The sequence below is a fragment of the Corythoichthys intestinalis genome, chromosome 14, assembly GCF_030265065.1.
Source record: "Corythoichthys intestinalis isolate RoL2023-P3 chromosome 14, ASM3026506v1, whole genome shotgun sequence".
Lineage (NCBI taxonomy): Eukaryota > Metazoa > Chordata > Actinopteri > Syngnathiformes > Syngnathidae > Corythoichthys > Corythoichthys intestinalis.
This window is the reverse complement of record NC_080408.1, coordinates 3,919,024-3,932,136: the sequence shown is the minus strand read 5'-3', so window position 1 is coordinate 3,932,136 and position 13,113 is coordinate 3,919,024. Positions and strand designations below refer to the sequence as shown.

The following is a 13,113-nucleotide window of genomic DNA, read 5'->3' as shown; positions in this document are numbered from 1 at the left end:
TTATCAAAAATATGATATCATCATATAAAAGAGTTCTAAAAACATTTACAGTGGGTCAAATAAGTATTTACTGTCATTTCTGGATTATAATGCGCACCTGACTATAAGCCGCCACCCACCAAATTTGAATGAAAACGGCATTTGTTCATAGATAAGCCGCACTGGACTATAAGCCGCAGTTGTCCTCATTGTATTATGGGATATTTACACCAAAAGATATTAACTGGTAACACTTCATTTGACAATGGCATCATAAGACTGTCGTGAGACCAAATGAACCACCATTAAGCTTTGAATTCCTCCTAGCATGCATTGCGGCGCTACAGATGTAAATAACAATCATGTTCTGTGCTAATTATTTCTTCCGTTACTGTTCCAGTTGTTTCATTGATTGCTAGTTATGGTATTTGGTAACATTTTCTTGGATAGTGGTGCCATAATACTGTCATATGACAGTTATAATTATTACATGACGATGTCATAAGCATTAATGAATGCTTATAATAGAGGTCAGTTAGTGTCATCCAGCAAATTATCTCTTTTGAAAAAGATCTGAGATGGACATAAATGGAGTTAGTGAAATAATATGCCACATGACACATATTGACATCTGTCATAAGCATTCAGTAATGCCCATGACTGTGTCATGTCATAATTATGATGTTCTTATGACAGTCTTAAGATGCCGCTGTCAAATAAAGTGTTACCTATTAACCCAACTAAATCAACAAATAAGCCGCACTGGACTATAGACCCTACTCACGTGACGTCACAACCACGCCCCCGCGCCATGTTGTCCGTCTACTCGTCATGTTAATGCATTAGCGCTTCGAAAATTCCTCCTATTATGGCGTGTTTTTCTGCTTGTTAACATTAATAATCAAAATGGTGAAGGCGTGTGTGGCGGTCGGTTGCAATAACAGAAGAAAGACGGAGAGACTTGAAGTTCTACCGTATTCCGAGAGACCCGGAGAGGAGAGCGAGATGGACTGCTGCAATTCGACGAGAAAACTGGGCTCCAAACGATTACCACGGATTATGTAGTAGTCATTTTCTATCTGGTAAAATGCATTTAATATATATTTAGAGGGTTTTGGGCTGACAACCACAATTAAGATCATTGCTAGGCTAATCGCCGACAACATACACTCAGACGTTGTGAATGAACTACCTGAAAATATATAATTATAAGGGGATAATAAGACAGTTGTCATACAATTAATTTACAATTTCACTATTGAGGTCAAAAGCCAAAAAATAAATTCAACTGGGGACAATCTGGAGTAGTGCTATCGCACTTCATATTTATTACATATCATATATGTATGTAGTGAGAGTGCTATCGCTAAACCATATAAACATTAAAAGCCCAAATGACATGGAATACATTAGACTTGACAGTGGATGTTAGCAAGAACAAAAGATTTTGAATTGAAAATTTCGTAACTCACCTTCCCGAGCGCAAGATAGATTCCTGCCGAATTTTCATGGACGAGGACCTGTTTCACCCAACCAGCAATGAAGTATTTATAAGCCTCCAAGCTCTTAAAGTTTTTCAAACTTTCGTGAGAATAGGCTAATTTTGTGTGGACAAGATAGTTGTAAATATCAGGGTAGCAGATGTCAGGCAGGGACGGCAAATAGAGCGGGTCGAAAACATCTATTTAGGCATCAAATATGGATCTGGCGAATGGATAAACTGAAGCTTTTCCACATAACGCCTTTTATGCAACGCATCCAATGAGTTTACAGCGTCAGATAACACCGGGGCTTCCATGAATTGCACCATAAATTGCACGACTAATTGAAACCATTGAGAATAGGGCTAAAAAATGCCGGACAATATGGCGGCCGGATACAGCGAAACGTCATTTTGTGACGTAGGTGAGTAGGGTCTACAGTATATATCGCCAAACTGATGTAAAATGTTCTAACAGAACACCCCTAGACTTATTCCTGCTATGCACATTTTGGCCAGTAGATGGCGCCCGATTGCTACATTGGATTCCAAATGCCGTAGTAATACAGTGATCCTTGTTACGTCACTGCTCAACTATTGTGCCTGCGGTGCATCGAGGAATGATCAAAAATATGATATCATATAAAAGAGTTCTAAAAACATTTACAGTGGGGCAAATAAGTATTTACCGTAATTTCTGGACTATAAGGCGCACCTGACTATAAGCTGCCACCCACCAAATTTGAATGAAAACAGCATTTGTTCATAGATAAGCCGCACTGGACTATAAGCCGCAGTTGTCCTCATTGTATTATGGGATACTTACACCAAAAGACATTAACTGGTAACACTTCATTTGACAATGGCATCATAAGACTGTCATGAGACCAAATGAACCACCATTAAAGAGCATACTATGGAGGTAGATTTGTGTCTTTATTATTCAATCCAAAAAAAAGTTGCTTCAATCAAATAAAAAGTTGCTTCAATCAAAATATATATTTTCAATCGAAGAAAACGTCTCTTCAATCAAAAAAAAATGTGTTTGAATGCAAAAATCAATTTGAAACTCAAAAAAATATATTTGAAAACTATTTTTCTTTGATTGAAAAATTTTTTTTTTGGTTTAAGTCAAGTTTTTTTTAATTGAAACACCATTTTTGATTGAAGTCATGTCATTTTGCGTTTGGACCACATTTTGGCTAGGACATTTGTGTCTTTATTATTCAATCAAAAATTAAGTCGCTTCAAACAAACAAAAAAATATTTTCAAAAGAAAAATCACTTCAATCCAAAATTTTTAAAAATTCAATCATAGAAAAAAAGGTTTGAATGTGAAAAAATATTTGAGATTCAGAAATTCGCATTTGAACACTTTATTTTTCATTCAAACCGTTTTCTTTGATTGAAGCAATCCTTTTTATGTTCAAGCCATATTAGGGGTAGGGCATTTGTGTCAAAATCATTCAATCGCAATAAAAGTTGCTTCAATCAAAAAACTATTTTTAATCAAAGAAAAAAATCATTTGCAAAAATATATATTTTTTGAAAATATATTTTTTTTATTTGAAATATATATATTTTTTATTGAAGTATCACTTTTTTTGAAAAGCAAAAAGTTTTAAACTTTTTTTTTTTTTTTCAAAGTGGAAAAAGTTTTGAACACACTTTTTTTTTTGAAGTGGGAAAAGTTTTGAAGGCACTTTTTTTCGATTGAATCATTTTGACACAAAGATTCAACTTCAACGCTAGTTCCGGTGTGTTTGAGTGGCAGCTGATTGCGCCAATGGCATAAAAGTATGAAGCAAGAATAATGGCCATTGGCCACCAGGTCTCCATCCAGTCATCGGAGTCTCCTGGAGTCCAAGCCGAATATAGGGCACTGGTACGGGGGTGTAACATCGGAGATCTGGTGGCCAATGGCCATTATTCTTGCTTCATACTTTTATGCCATTGGGGCAATCAGCTGCCACTCAAACACACCGGAACTAGCGTTGAAGTTGAATCTTTGTGTCAAAATGATTCAATCGAAAAAAAATGCCTTCAAAACTTTTCCCACTTCAAAAAAAAAGTGTGTTCAAAACTTTTTCCACTTTGAAAAAAAAAAGTTTAAAACTTTTTGCTTTTCATAAAAAGTGACACTTCAATAAAAATATATATATATTTCAAATTTAAAAAAATATTTTCAAAAAAAAAAATATTTTTGCAAATGATTTTTTTCTTTGATTAAAAATAATTTTTTGATTAAAGCAACTTTTATTGCGATTGAAAGATTTTGACACAAATGTCCTACCCCTTATATGGTTCAAACACAAAAAGGATTGCTTCAATCAAAGAAAACAGTTTGAATGAAAAATAAAGTGTTCAAATGTGAATTTCTGAGTCTCAAATATTTTTTCACATTCAAACCTTTTTTTCTACGATTGAATATTTTTAAAATTTTTGATTGAAGTGATTTTTCTTTTGAAAATATATATTTTTTGTTTGAAGCAACTTAATTTTTGATTGAATAATAGAGACACAAATGTCCTAGCCAAAATGTGGTCCCAACGCAAAATTACATGACTTCAATCAAAAATAACTTGACTTCAATCAAAAAATAATAATTTCAATCAAAGAAAAATAGTTTTCAAATATATTTTTGGGACTTTCAAATTTATTTTTGCATTTAAACACATTTTTTTGATTGAAGTGACGTTTTCTTCGATTGAAAATATATATTTTGATTGAAGCAACTTTTTATTTGATTGAAGCAACTTTTTTTTGGATTGAATAATAAAGACACAAATCTACCTCCATAGCATACGACACGAGAAAAAAAGTCTTAAATGGCATTATTATGTGAATTAGAATCATATTTTGAGACAATTCGACTACATACAACAATTTAGCAAAGCGCAGATGACAAGAAATTAGTCTTTTAATCTGCCAGTTAGCCACGACTACCATTATAGGGCTTTAGCGTCCCCAACAGGTGGATGACGTCAGCGGTAGACTGGGCTCATCGGTTTTACAATTCAGCCCATAGAGGGGGAATTGTTCAGAACGAGGAAAACGCGACGAAGAGAGCCGCAAAATGTCATTGTTTCTGTCTCTCCAATATTTTTACAGGATATTCTTTTTATCCAAGTATTTTCCCCCAATAGCTATATAAATGGCTTGAGAAGGACCAGTCAGCCCGTCGAGGGGGAACTATTCACAACGAGGAAAACGCGACGAAGAAAGCGGCAAAATGTCATTGTTTCTGTCTCTTTACTTTACTATTTTTACAGGATATTCTTTTTATCCAAGTATTTTCCCCAATTGCTAAATAAATGGCATGGCCATGACAAACAACAGTCTTGTGATAAATGGAATATGAAATAATAAAAATCCATTTATTCAAGACGACATGGCAAAATGACTCCATAATGGTCAAAACTGTCGACTTCACCTTTACTGTCGCACCTCCCGAACGATATTTTGTGACACCTAAATCGGACATATGTCATTTCCCTTCCCTGGCTTCGGAGAATGTAAACAAACCAGAAGGCGTGACAGCTAGCCGACATGCTAACCCGAACCGAGTGATGTTTCAAAGTCTTCGAAGTGGAAAATCACACATAACTAGCCTGGATTATTTGACATGACGACCCGGTTGTCGATTGTCTTCGCGGATCGGCAAACCGCCCGGCGGAGAGCAATTTACAGTTCGTTCCCCGGAGGAGGGCGGCTGCAGCTGTTGTGCAGCTAACGTGCAACTAATGTGCACGATGATAGCTTTTCACATGCCTATCAATGATCAAACGTAAGTAGTCCTTTATTTAAAGAAAGTTTGCAGTGTTTACTTTGTAATAGCTGTATTGATATTTGACATAATACTAAACAAGATGTTTAATCACTTCCTTATAAGTCCAGTGGTCCCACAGTAGTCGTCGGGCTTGTATTGGCCAATATCCACGGTGAATGGGAACCTTTTGAAACTCCAAAAAGGCGCATACACCTCTCCCTCATACAGAATGATTTTTCTGCAGCCGTTTGCCTGGCGTGATGCGAAAAATAAACGTATTAATCCGCAAAATCAGCTGAATCCTTCATCCTCATACACAACAGTACGCTGTATAGTGAAGAGGACGCCTTCATCCGTACACGTCACAGCGCCCTCCTCCTCAATGCAAGACCGAAGCCGGAAGTCACTCATTTTCATGGCACGGGACTCAAAAAACTAAATAAATATAGCGATCGCTTCCACACACATCCAATCGGTCCATATCATTCAGGAGCATAAAATACCGGGTGTATTATGAAATAAAAATGCTTTTTCGTGTCACATGCACTTTAAGCTTTGAAGCAATTGGGTGCAAAGCCTTATTGTTTCTAAAAGCTTCATTTGGCCATCACTGATCCCTTGGGGGAGACAGTCAACCTCTGCTGCCACCTGCTTTCAACACTGTTGTCATCCAACATTCCTCCTAGCATGCATTGCGGCACTACAGATGTAAATATCAATCATGTTCTGTGCTAATTATTTCTTCAGTTACTGTTCCAGTTGTTTCATTAATTGCTAGCTATGGTATTTGGTAACATTTTCTTGGATAGTGGTGCCATAATACTGTCATATGACTAGAGGTGTGCAAAATTTCCGATTCTTAGATTATTCGTGATTCGGCCGTGGAAAATTCGAGAACGATCCACAAACATCCAAATTCCGATTATTGAAATATGCCAAGTAAAGCGGAAGTACAGTGATACCTCAGCTCACGAACATAATTGGTTCCAAGAAAGTGTGTGTAAGGCGAAAAGTTCGTCTTCCGAACATTTATTTCCCATAAGAAACCATTAAAATGAGAATAATCCGTTCCCAGGTCCCCATAAAACATAATTTTCTACGAAATAAGCCTTAAAACTACACAAAAATATACCTTATTTTCTTTAATGTCTTCTTAGGCTTAACACTAGCCTGTATTGGGGTCTTTTTCGGTCCCATAATAGCAAAAGTACACTCAATATGGTCCAAAATGTCTATCAAACACAAACCACATCCGCACTCAACGAAAGGGAGGGGACGAACTGGGACGCCGTGAGCGTGCGTCAGCTTCTCGTGGTGCTGTTCGACCGTGTGGTTTGGTTCGTCCGCCGAAAACTAGTTCGTCAGCAGAGACTATATGCTCGCGAATTTAATGTTCTTGAGGCGAAAAGTTCGTGAGCTTAAGCGTTCGTGAGCTGAGGTATCACTGTACAACACACTAAGCGCGCCGCGCGGTCTTCGGTACACAATAAGGAACGGAGCGAGAGTAGCTAAACATCATGCTTCTCATTACCCGGCCCCTCGGGTAATGCCAATGCTCAACTCACGGCTCTAGCTCAACTCATGCCACGAGATAAAAAAACACAACAACATACCTGACTGCTGACGAAAAGCTGCTACAAAGTACATCCACATAATGTTACGGTAGATATAATTTATATAGGACTAGATGCAATGTAGATTCGGTAGCCTTAGCAGCACACCAACAAAAAGCTAGATGCGGGCGTTAAACGGTAAACGGCCGCCATCTTAAAGCAGTACACTTCCCTGCAAGGCTGTTGTAGCGAACCTTCCAAGCAAACCTAATGAACTTTTTATCTAAAATACTCCTAAATCGGTAAAATATTGACTTGAATCTATCTTCAAAATACCGTAATTTCCCGAATATAACGCGCACTTTTTTCCCCCAAAATCAACTTGTAAACTCATGGTGCGCATTATAAACAGGTACATGGATGGAGACAGAAATATATATGTATTACATATATATATAAACCGATTTTTTTTTCATTGACACGGCCACGTTGTGTTGAAGAAGCGTATGCGGCGACCCGTTGCCGACCATTACGGTACGTGACGTCACCATTTTGTTTCGGTAATACTTCACTCTAATCGGCCGAATGATTTCGTCTGTGTTAAATTCTGCTTTTTTCACTCTTTATAAAGCACAGAATTTAGTTTCTTGAACTCAAAATTTGAGTCGACGTTTATTGCAGCTCCGCAATTCGGACCATAACAAATGTAAGGACACACACTTCCTGTGTCCGTCAACTATATCGGTCCCTCGGGAAACTCAAACCCAAATAACAATAGTTCCTTTTGTTACTGTCGTGTTGACAGCGATGAGCTCTCACGGATTTCCGACTTACGTTCTCACTTTCATTTTACCGTATAAATCCATGGAAGGAACATTTATTCATCATGAGGAAACGAGCAAGTTATACAGCAGCCTTTAAAAGAAAAGTCACATCTGTTTTGTTTTCTCCTAGATTCTGGTAAGTTGGAGAAGTTGTCAAATCATACTTTTACCGTAAATATTGTCAGTTTACGGTAATGTTTTGAACTACCAATGTGCTATGCTTGTGCTGTGTTTCACCAGTCAGTAAAATGACATCTCTGTATCTGTACACGAGCTCTGTTTTCTTGTATTCTTCTATTTTTTGGTGCTAAAATGAGGGTGCGCATTATAAACGGGTACAATCATTTTCCCTAGATTTTACAAGTAAATTTGGGGTGCGCATTATACACGGGTGCGCCTTATATTCGGGAAATTACGGTAGTTTTTAAACTTTCACATGTCGAAGGTAGACAAAAGGGAAATTATCGAATAACGGGAGCAATTTTAACAACTTTAACGGTTGATTCACAACATTAAGTTAATTGAATGTAGTTTAAAGCTGCTGATACAGAATGGGGACTGGAGTTTTTTATTTACTGTTATTTTTGTATATTTGTTTACTGCTATATGTTACCTTGATACTGAAATAGTAGTTTGGTTTAGCCTGAGAGTATTTTTGAACAATTTTGGAACTAATTTTTAAAAAATAAATAAATAAAATAAAAATAAAAAAACAAATAAAAAAAGGATGGGGGTGCATCAATAATCGTTTTATAATCGAATCGGAGCCTCTGAATCATAATCGGAATCGAATCGTTAGGTGCCCAAAGATTCCCAGCTCTACATATGACAGTCATAATTATTACATGACAATGTCATAAGCAATAATGAATGCTTATAATAGAGGTCGGTTCGTGTCATCCAGCAAATTATCTCTTTTGAATGGCCGTAAAAGATCTGAGCTGGACATAAATGGAGTTAGTGAAATAATATGCCACATGACACATTGACATCTGTCATAAGCATTCAGTAATGCCCATGACCGTGTCATGTCAGAATTATGATGTTCTTATGACAGTCTTATGATGCTGCTGTCAAAAAAAGTGTTACCTATTAACCCAAATTCAAAATGAGGGGAAAAAGTAGCGGCTTATAGTCCGAAAATTAGGGTAGTCAACCACCAATTGTGCAAGTTCTCCTACTTGAAAACATTAGAGAGGCCTGTAATTGTCAACATGGGTAAACCTCAACCATGAGAGATAATGTGGGGGAAAAAACAGAAAATCACATTGTTTGACTTTTAAAGAATTTATTTCCAAATTAGAGTGGAAAATACGTATTTGGTCACCTACAAACAGGCAAAATTTCTGGCTGTCAAAGAGGTCTAACTTCTTCTGACGAGGTCTAACGGGGCTCCACTCGTTACCTGTATTAATAGTAGTGCTGCAACGCTTAATCGATTAACTCGAGTATTCGATTAGAAAAAAATATTCCAATTAAATTTTGTTGCTTCAAGTATTCGTTTAATTAAAGAGGCGTTGTTTTGGTTTATTTTGAAAGTATTTGCATGTGTTTTATTGATTAGGGTGGCAACAATGAATATGATGTAACTCATTTCTCATGGCTGAAACCAGCTGCTCCCTGTTAAGACCAACATTAGCCTAATTTTTGTTTGAGCTCATGTTTTTAATGCATTCACGATTTAGTTTATAGGTATATTTAACTGTTTTTTGTGGGAGTATGTGTCTTTTTGTTAAGAGTAAAAAAAACAACAACAAAAAAAACATTTTATAGCATTTAAGCTTTTCTCTGTAAGTTAGCCAATTGTTCTTTTGTTGTACATAGATCCTCAATTTTTTTATACCGTTTTAGGCTTAGCTCGGGTATTTTATTTTTCATGTTCCTTATCCGATTATTCGATTATTCGGACTAACTAGTCCATCGATTAATCGACTAGTAAAATATTCAATAGCTGCAGCCCTAATTGATAGCACCTGTTTTAACTCATTATCTGTATAAAAGACACCTGTCCACAACCTCAGTCAGTCACACTCCAAACTCCACTACGGCCAAGACCAAAGAGCTGTCGAAGGACACCAGACTGGGAAGACTGAATCTGCAATAGGTAAAACGCTTGGTGTAAAGAAATCAACTGTGGGAGCAATTATTAGAAAATGGAAGCCATACAAGACCACTGATAATCTCCCTCGATCTGGGGCTCCATGCAAGATCTCACCCCGTGGCGTCAAAATGATAACAAGAACGGTGAGCAAAAATCCCAGAACCACACGGGGGGACCTAGTGAATACTCGAGCAACTCCAGTTTAAAAACTGATCCGAGTAATTTTATTCAGCTCGAGTAATCGTTTATTTTGACAGCTTTAAGAATCACGTTTTGCTCAGACTACTTTTAATGCGGGACAACGCGCTGACGTCATGTGCGTAGAGGAAGAAGCAAAAAAAAAAAAAAAACATTTACGGCAGCCGACAGCCGCTACAAACGACGCCGACGTTGCTAAATAGTAAATACTAGCCCGCACGATGCTACGTTGGTAGCAGGTAGCGTCTGATGCGTCTCGTAGAGATCACATGTATGTTGAACTAGACGCGAAATGACAGACTCGGCCGCATCTGAGTTAGTAAACAGCCGCCATCTTAAAGCAGTAGAGCGCTAAGCGCTAATAAATAAGATTAAGGTTACTGTCACTAGCTCACGTAACGTTAGCCCTGCAGAGGGCTACGTTTCTATTAATTATGACCACTGTTGATGCATGGCTAACGTGTCTTACATACAGGCTTTAACATAACATAGCATTGTGGAGTGATGAGGGTGTCAAATAAAAACTTAATCATGCTAACTATCAATTTTAGCTCAGTAGTCATTGCTGGATAAAACACCAAGTAGCACTGGTCCCTAATGTGCTCCAATACAGCCTGTATCATACATTTATTTTGAACAGTGCAAAAACTCAAAATCCTATCAGTACTTACAGTTTAGACTAACTTAAAACCAGAATTTAAAAATGGCTTGACACAAATAGCAATTCAACTGAAACACATGGGAAAAAATCCAAACTTTCAAGTGATGTGTGTTATCAAGCATAACAGCATTTTTAGGTAAGATTATATATATATTTTTAACAAGATTTAAAAGTTTTTTGAGTGAAAGCAGTGAATTAGTCTTTTTTTATTATTCTAGTTACATCTGAGATGCAATTGTTGGATGTTTTCAACAATATACGTCGAAAATACATTGATTGACTGAAAATGGTTCAAGATTAGATGAAATGTCTTGTTTTCTCATGTATATTTATAATTGCTTTTTACCTAAAATTATATGTTTTATCCGATTACTCGATTACTAAAATATTCGATAGCTGCAGCCCTACTACTATCAGTAACACAATGCACCGCCAGGGACTCAAATCCTGCAATGCCAGACGTGTCCCCCTCCTGAAGCCAGTAAACGTCCAGGCCCGTCTGCTGTTCGCTAGAGAGCATTTGGATGATCCAGAAGAAGACTGGGAGAATGTGTTATGGTCAGCTGAAACTAAAATAGAACTTTTTGGTAGAAACACAGGTTGTCGTGTTTGGAGGAGAAAGAATACTCAATTGCATCTGAATAACACCATACCCACTGTGAAGCATGGGGGTGGAAACATCATGCATTGGGGCTGTTTTTTCTGCAAAGGGACGACTGATCTGTGTGAAGGAAGGAATGAGAGATTTTGAGTGAAAATCACCCTCCATCAGCAAGGGTATTGAAGATGAGACGTGGCTGGGTCTTTCAGCATGACAATGATCCCAAACACACAGCCAGAGCAACAAAGGAGTAGCTTCGTAAGAAGCATTTCAAGGTCCTGGAGTGGCCTTGCCAGTCTCCAGATCTCAACCCCATAGAAAATCTGTGGAGGGAGTTGAAAGTCAGTGTTGCCCAACGACAGCCCCAAAACATCACTGCTCTAGAGGAGATCTGCATGGAGGAATGGGCCAAATAGCAGCAACAGTGTGTGAAAAGCTTGTGAAGAGTTACAGAAAACGTTTGGCCTCCGTTATTGCCAACAAAGGGTACATAACAAAGTATTGAGATGAACTTTTGGTATTGACCAAATACTTATTTTCCACCGTGATTTGCAAATAAATTCTTTAAAAATCAAACAATGTGATGTTCTGTTTTTTTTTCCCCACATTCTGTCTCTCTTGGTTGAGCTTTACACATGTTGACAATTACAGGCCTCTAATATTTTCAAGTGGGAGAACTTGCACAATTAGTGGTCGATTAAATACTGATTTGCCCCACTGTATGTACGTATTATTTACATTATTTATTTTATTTTACGACACTGCGAGTCTGCTGGTCCTCATGCAAAACACAGTCTTCCTTAAGGCAATTATCCACCGGTGTCGCTAAAATCGACCAAAACTGAAAAGTTACCAAATGTTGCTTTAAAGTGACATGACAAAAACAAATCTCACATAGCATTATTATTGGAATGAAAATCATATTTTGAGATGTTTAGCTCCCCCTGTCATTATAGCGCTCCGGCGCCTCCATCTTGGTGATGACGTCAGAGACTGAGCGATTTCAGCGGATTTAGCATTGAGCCCAATGGAGGAGGACGCGTTTTTCAGCGATTCTGGTTCAAGCGTGGATTTTTCCAACGATATTTTCGATCCAGAGGGAGTATGTGGCATACAGTCAGATATGTGAGTCATATTTGGAGGAGCAGAAAGATTCAAAACAGAAGAACAGAGCAGAATGCAAAATGTCATCGTTTTTATCTCTCTACTCCAATATTTTACAGGATATTCTTTGTTAAGTATTTTTCCTTAATTTCTAAATAAATGGTATGGTCATGACAAATAACAGTCCTGTGCTAAATGGAATATAAAATATTAAAAATGAATTTATTCAGTACCACAGGGTTAAATTACTGCATAATGGTCAAAACTGGAGTTAGTCTGGCTCGCTTACCGTTAGGTTAAAAATGTACCAAATTACATTTTAATTAAAAAAAACCTTACCTTTGCAGGTGTGATGATAATGAAGCTCAATTGCTGCAAAATCCAACGTCTGTAATAAAATATTCCTTCCATTTGTGTCATGAAGTCTGGTTTTTGGGAGCGTGTTTCAGTCAGCTGTTCCTCACTTTTCACCAAATTTCTCCCAGCGTTTTATTTATATAAAAATGCCAGCAACGTTTCCCTTTCATTACTTTCTTGATGTCTCATCATCTTAAACTTCATAATTCGTAAATTAAAACTAAAAATAAGACTGAAACCGGGAGACACGCGAGTCACTTGTAGGCTACAGTGGGCCGCCATGTTGGATGTTTACATAGCGAGCTCAGTGTGCTGATTGGATGGCATGACGTCACATGACCAGAAGGTAGTCATATTCTACTGTTCAACCATAGATATCGTGTAAGGTTGTTTTTTTTTGTTTTGTTTTTGTTTTGTTTTTGACAAACAACAACAAACATTACAACATAAGCGGCATGGTACAATGTTAAACCCCTTTAAAAGTAA

General features: G+C 37.4%; 1 protein-coding gene across 1 annotated transcript in view; it reads right to left on the bottom strand.

The window, feature by feature from the left end:
• esyt2a (extended synaptotagmin-like protein 2a) overlaps positions 1–12,913 on the bottom strand; it is a 91,486-nt gene extending 78,573 nt beyond the window's left edge. The window contains exon 1 of the mRNA XM_057857115.1: positions 12,610–12,913. The gene's annotated coding sequence lies outside the window, so the exon portion shown is untranslated. The remainder of the gene's footprint in view (positions 1–12,609) is intronic.
• Between the last annotated feature and the right edge of the window lie 200 nt (positions 12,914–13,113).